Below are 7126 nucleotides of genomic sequence, written 5' to 3'. Positions count from 1 at the left end.
GACCCACTCCATGGTTTTCCATGCTCTGGAAACATGATTTGAAGATTGATGGCTGCATATTGGAGGGAGAAAAGGCATTTATGAGATTGCCAGGGTTGCAAATTGCAAGTCGGGTCCTACTCAGTCTCACCTCATCCTTCCTCTCCTCCACTTCTTTACTTTGAACCTTTTTTCCCCTCCCTTTCAATAAAGCCATCTGCAACTTTCATACCACCTGTGTTTAAAATAAACACCAAACAGCAAAGAAGCCCAAAGTATAGCCAAGTTGGGCATCCCAAGTTGTGTTGCAGCTCCAGACACCCACCAGCTTCTCTTGTCCCTTTAATAAAGTCTCAGATCCCCATCGCCTTAGCGCTCGGCCTCCGTTTTGCCAGGAGGCATTCCTTTCCCTTCCTTACGAAACAGGCTGAACATTTTCCCTGTGTAAACATTGTTCCACATCTGTTCAGGCTGAAGAACATCAGAGCACCATTTCTCAGAAACCGTTCTGGCTGTGTGTAACCAAATGTACTGCAAAGGAACCAGCACGGGGTCAGGAATTTCCTCAGTCAGGGCTGGGAAGAGTCGCTTCATCCCATTGCTGTAGGTCCTACAGTTACTTTCTTTATAGGGTTTATCCATCTATTAACACCAATCAGTGTGACTGTAGCTGCACAATCCCTCTGCGTAGAGCAGGGCCATGGTGGCCACTGAACTACTGGCCAGGAAGCTAAAAACCCCAAACTAATTCTATTCCTGAGCAGAGCAAAAAAGAGAAACCATTTCTAATGCTGGATATTGCAAAAATCCTTAAGGGAGTCCACTGATTACACTACTGAGATTTGTATGAGCTAACTGGAGTAAATAATTAGACTATATTTTAATTAATATATCAGTGCCTGCTAGCACAATATAGTTAAATCTGTGCCACGATTAGAGCTGAATGAAAGAAAATTGTCCTATTTGTGGTGAAATTATAAGCATGACCTTAAGGAGAAAAAGAGAAGGCAAGGAAAACTCTGCAACTCTTTTTTGTGCTGAAAGAAGCCAAGAGGTGCCTTTAGTTCACCAAGTGCCCATGTGCCTCTTCTCTAGGTAGTAAACCTGAATATGGCAAAAGGGTCTCTGGTGAACAGGGAAATGAGACACACACACACACACACACACACACATATATATATATATGTGTGTGTGTGACACAGATTACAAAATTGAGGGCTAAAAATATAGCTCAATTATTCAAAGTATATAATTCATTTTTCTTCTTCAGGCTTGACCTTGTTATTACATTGAGGCACCTGTGTCACCCAAAAGGAGCCTTCTTCAACAAACACCAGAAAAATACCTGCACAACATCACACAGGTTTTCCCCATCACCTTGGTCCCTGTCTAACCCTGCCCTTTTGGGGAACAGACAGCTGCCTCCCCAAGGAGCAGTGGTAGTGATTTTGCAGCACCAAAAAGAAGATCAAGCTACACAGTGGGTTTTTTCCCTGCCTCTGCTCCAAAGTGCTTGCTCCCTTTCTGCTGAGGAGGCAGCTCCACACCGTCTTTCCATCAGGAGCAAGGAATGGTGAAATCATTAATCCTTTGGGTTCCTCTGTAATGAGGAGGTGGTCTCTCCAGCAGCAAAGTATAATCATAGAATCAAACAGCTTGGAAGAGACCTCCAAGATCATCCAGTCCAACCTAGCACCCAGCCCTATCCACTCAACTAGACCATGGCACAAAGCCTGGCTCATCCAGGCTTTTCTTGAGCACCTCCAGGGATGGTGACTCCACCACCTCCCTGGGCAGCCCATTCCAATGGCAAATCACTCTCTCTGTGAAGAAGAGAGTAGTGCCAGTCTGCTACGCTGTACCCACAGTGAGGCCAGGATCCAGAGCTCTTACCCAAAAGAGAAGCCTGTTAGAACTTCTTTGTCTGGGAGACTGGCAGGAACCATGAGAAAGGGATGCGTAGGGAGGGCTTGCCAGCAGAAAGCTGGGACAGTGAGCCCTTAGCAGCTAACTCTCTGATGGCACCTAACGACCTTGGTGGCCACTCTAAAGACATCACAGAGGTGCAGCTATGGGTGAGCATGAGACAGGGAACTGCTTTCCAGCAGCAAAGAGGCCAACTCTGCACAGAAAGCCTTGCTGCATTGGCTTAGCTGGAGAAGAGACTCTCTGAGCCTACACTTCCTGAGGCAGCAGCTGATCTCTGCGCTCTGGAAGCCAGCGTGAAACACGAGGGCTTGATTTTCAGAAGGTGGGAGGCTTAGCACCTGCTGAAAATAAGACCCATTTAAGTTGTCACGACAGCAGCCACCTTGAAAGATTTAGGCCGTGCTGTCTGGTTAGCTGGCCATTTCTCCAGCACTGTCGCATTTATCAAACCCCCTGCAGTAATTCCCTCCCCTTCCAAAAGCTGGTTGGGTTTTTGTTTTTTTTTCATCTCCCCATAAAAGTTAAGATGCTGCATTAATTAATGCCATTGCTCCTCCAAATTTCTTCTGCTTTTGCCCCCCAGAAAGCAGAGCGTAACTCCTTCCCTTCTGCCCCAGCATCACTTATCAAAACCACAGAGTGAAGGAGGCACCACACGGCTCAGCTCTAACATTAAATCTTTCCTTGGATTCTCATTACTTTGCCAATAAGATGATCTTCCTCACACCACATTTCGATATATTTGACATCTGTCATAAAACTCAGGTCACACGTATCTGTCTTCTGGTAAAATGAGTCATCCTACAGAGACCCATACTATACTTTTCTGGTCTTGCCAGAAATAATTATTGATATATTGTCAACACATCCAGCCTACTGTATTAATAGGAGTCATAAATTACCAGCCTTTTTTCTTTCCTCTACCATGCAACGAAATGAGGGGACATACAGCAGAGAAGCAGATTCCTGGCATTTAGGTGATGGATCCAGACGTGGCCATTCACTGCTTGCTACTATATCTGCATGGTTTAATCATCTTTAACTAGTTTCAGAAATCATAGGATCATAAGATGTTAGGAGTTGGAAGGGACCCAAAGAGGTCATTGAGTCCAACCCTCCCCCCTGACAGAGCAGGACAATGCTACCTAACACAGATCACAGAGGATCACATCCAGACAGGCTTTTAAAGTCTCCAGAGAAGGAGACAGCACAACCTCCCTGGGGAGTCTGTTCAGTGCTCTGTGACCCTCACAGTAAAGAAGTTCCCCTTTGTGTTGAGGCAGAACCTCTTTTTCTGCAACTTACACCCATTGCTCCTTGTTCTATCACAGGCAACAAGTGAAAAGAGCCTATCCCCCACCTCCTAGCCAGCTTTCGGATACTTATAAACATTTATCAAATCCCTTCTAAGTCTTCTTTTCTCCAGACTAAACAGCCCCAGGTCCCTCAGCCTCTCCTCATAAACCATGCCCTCCACGCCTTGTAGCCCTCCGCTGGACCCTCTCCAGCAGATCCCTGTGCCTCTTAAACTGGGGAGCCCAAAACTGAACACAGTATTCAAGATGAGGTCTCACCTAACTAGTAATGATTTTGCCTTCATTTTGGTATCTTTTGGTGCCATACAGGTTATGATCACTCATCAACACAACTGGCTACTAATTCCCTAAAACTTGTAGCTGACAACAGTAACTATTTAGGGGTGAGAGTTTAACCTATTCCTGTACTTGCTAAGTAAGATAAGTGCAGCTTTCCTGTTTCATCAGTGCTCTCCAACTTAGGTATACTTCAGGTTATTTTCCTGCTTTTTTTTTCTTTTAAATATTCCATGATCAAATGTAAAAAAGAAAGAAAGTACAGACATAGCTAGAGGAGCCTTTCCCACAAGCAGTACGCTCCTGCAGAGCAGTCAGTGCTTTTAAACACCACCACATTTCCTTCCTGGGATTGCTAAAGTGGGTTTAGTTACCACTTGTAGCTTAGGCTGTCACTGGTTCTCCTTGCTCCACACTCACAGAGAGAGTGATTTCCCATTGGAATGGGCTGCCCAGGGAGGTGGTGGAGGCACCGTCCCTGGAGGTGTTCAGGAAAAGACTTCATGAGGCACTTAGTGCCATGGTCTAGTTGAGTGGATAGGGCTGGGTGCTGGGTTGGACTGGATGATCTTGGAGGTCTATTCCAACCTGGTTGATTCTATGATTCTATGAGAGGCACAAGGTCAAGGTGTTTAAAGCTTCTTCTTGCAGACCCAGAGGAGCACAAGTGGAGCACAAGCTTTGCTTTAGAGCCATGAGCTTTAGCACCGGTACCTGGGAAGTCGGTGATAGACATCACATGATGTTCTGCTCCATTGGCTAAAGAAAAAAGCCATTAGACTTGTGTGACTAAGGCATGCCAATCTACAGCCAGGCAGGCTTTGACTTTGACCTTCAGCAGGTGAATGCCACAGTTTGCAGCATTTTACCTTTGCTATCTGGAATAGGGACTATGATTGCCATGTTAGAGCCCAGGGAGAAGAGCGACCACCTCAGAGAGGACTTTCCTTTTGTACCAACAAGCCTCAAAATGCTACTGTACTGGAAAACATAAAGTATTGAAGACTTTGGCATAGTTTTGCTAGGGATAGGACAGGGGAGGAAAAATCCACCAAATGTCCACTTTTTGCAAGTGACATGTTGTGGAAGAATATTCAACCCTGCACCATCCTGATTCCCAGCCTCAGAGCCAAACCTTTTTGTGCAACTTCCATTTGTTTTTGTATGACCCCAAAAGGGACGATAGCAGAAATGAGTTACCCAGGCAAAAGGGACCTGCACTTCACAGCAATGTTCCACAGCAGCAATAATGTCACCTCAGTACTGTATGTTTTTAGCCCTTCCCTATATACAGGAGCATTGAGAGCACTTCAAGCTAATTAATAAGTTGCTCTGCATCTTTGTGCATTACTTTTCCCCTTTTGATTCACATATTTTTAGAAAAGAAAGGGGGGAAAAGGCAAAAAAAACCCAAAACTTCATTTTCCTTTGAAAAAAAGCAATGAACTGAGGTCTGGCACTGCTCATCTGCTCTGTTCATTGCCTCAGCAGTGTATTCGGTTTGAGGGAAAAAACATGGAGTGTGCCTTTGCTCCTGTCACATCCCTCACCCCAAAACCTCCTAGGTCCTCAACAAGCATCAACTTCCTTTCCTTCCTCCTGGTCAAAAAGCCTTGGGGGTTCTAGTCACAAGATCCTGGTACCTCCCTCTGATCTGTTCTCTGCCTACTTTACATTTTGTAAGGGAAAGCTGTTGTTACAAGAGGATTTGTTTTTATCCTGGTATCTCTGGGGGTATCTCTGGTAACCTGGAGCATCTCTGAGTTGACCTGAATCTCCCAGGCTAACTGGCTTTGTGGCATTTCCAGCCTCATGCTGTAGGCACCATGTGATGGCCACGGGCACACCAGATACTCCGTTCAGGTGTTGAGTTCTTTGGGCAGTTCTGGGCCAAGAAAAGTGACCTGAAGAGATCATTTTAAACCCTGCTAAGTACAAAATCCCTGAATTTGCTCTAGTTTTGGGGGTTTATTTTCTTTTTCAGGTTGAATTTAGCAAAGATAAGAGTGCAAAAAGCCACTCATGCTTTCCTGCTTGGGTGTAGAGCTCTGACGCACCAGAGGATGTTGTCTTTCATTATTAACTTTGGCAGCATTTAAATTAAGTAATATCTTGACAGGGGAAAGGAAGAGAATGAAGGGCCCTGGGAATATTTTTTTTTTCCTCCTGTTTAATTCTACTGCATTTGATGTGATCCAAAAAAAACACTAGAAGATCTGCTCTTCAGAGACTACACACACACCAAAAAGAAAAAAGTTATAAACCCCCACAAGTTGAGGTAGTTTGGCAGCACATAGAAGGATAGAGAATTATCATCTGTCCAGGGAAATCCATCCCCCGCTCCTCCCAACCCTCTTTCAGCTGGTGCATGCAAGATGTTCCTGCTCACTTCATCCTCAAACATTTAAACACTTTGAGGACCACACACCTACAGCGCATCATTTGCAGGGCTTTCTGAGCTGAAATCCAACGTGCATCTATCTGTGGGTGGGAAAGGCTGGATAATGTTACTGTGATAGCTGATGATAATATTTCTACCAATTGTTAAGCTTCCTAAGTCTCCACTTTGTGGCTGCTTCAGCGTATCATTTTCTGAAAAGCTCAGCCTTCCTTGCCTAGGGAGAGGTACAAGTCAATAATGTGCTCATGCAAGATTATCTAAGAGCCTCTGATTTGCTCTGGAGGGGGAAAAAAAAAGTCTCCCTTACACAAATGCACCTTTCCAAACACTTCAGGGGTCACCTGGTTCACTGCAGGATTGTGTCAGTACAGCCATAAAATAAGGCAGCAGTTCAAGCTGTCTTGGACTAGCAGCGTAGCAGGTACTGCAGAAACACAGATGTGGTATAGTCTGAGCTGCTTAAAAGCAGCTGCTTGCTTGTGAGCACTCTGCTTTTAGTCCAAACAGACACTGGGAAAATGTGTGAGGGACAAAGGAGTGTGTTTCTTCAGTGCTTCAGGGGGAAAAAAAGAGTGTGGGAGGACAGACCATTTTGATGAGTCAGATTCCTAATTCCCTTCTGACCTGTAGTCAGGAGGAGTTGCCTCACTTTTATCTTAACATGCAAAGATGGGTGAAGTTAGAACAAAGAAAGGTGGAAAAAAGCCAAATGTTTTAAATGGGTTCTTTTAACAAAGTGGGTTTAAGGAGGCTCTAAAGAAACAGCAGTGCTCCTGGTGTAAGGACAAAAACAAAAGAAAACTGTTATTCTGCCTAACATGCAATCTCTATCAGAGTACTTCTTCAGGCCCCAGCTTCTGGCAATCCTCTGTCCACCTTTTTTCCATTTCCTCTGCCATGGTGACTCTTCTGGGCTATAGCATGCCTCAAATGATGCACAATATCCTCTCAGACTGTTAAAAATACCATTGAAGATCAGCTTATAGTCCAGTTCTTCTGACTTCATCATGCCTTTGCTTCATATTTCCCAGCAGTTCTTCCTCTTCATCTGTTGCATCAAGGCACAAATGTCTGGGCTTAATCCAATACAAGACATATCTCCCCATAACCATTCCATTCCCAGATTGTTTGGGTTTGGGGTTTTTTGTCCCAAATCAAAGCTGACTGTGCTCTTCTCCCTCAAGCAGTAGCAGTCTCAAATCTCCTCAAATTCCCTAAATGAACC

General features: G+C 44.8%; 1 long non-coding RNA gene across 1 annotated transcript in view; it reads left to right on the top strand.

Moving 5' to 3' along the window:
• The window catches only part of LOC135183156 (uncharacterized), a 207463-nt gene that overhangs the window by 121510 nt on the left and 78827 nt on the right, over positions 1-7126 (top strand). The gene's annotated exons all lie outside the window — the stretch shown is intronic.

The sequence above is a fragment of the Pogoniulus pusillus genome, chromosome 17 (genome assembly GCF_015220805.1).
Source record: "Pogoniulus pusillus isolate bPogPus1 chromosome 17, bPogPus1.pri, whole genome shotgun sequence".
Classification (NCBI taxonomy): Eukaryota; Metazoa; Chordata; class Aves; order Piciformes; family Lybiidae; genus Pogoniulus; species Pogoniulus pusillus.
The sequence above is the reverse complement of the archived record's forward strand: the minus strand, read 5'-3'. Positions and strand labels throughout refer to the sequence as shown.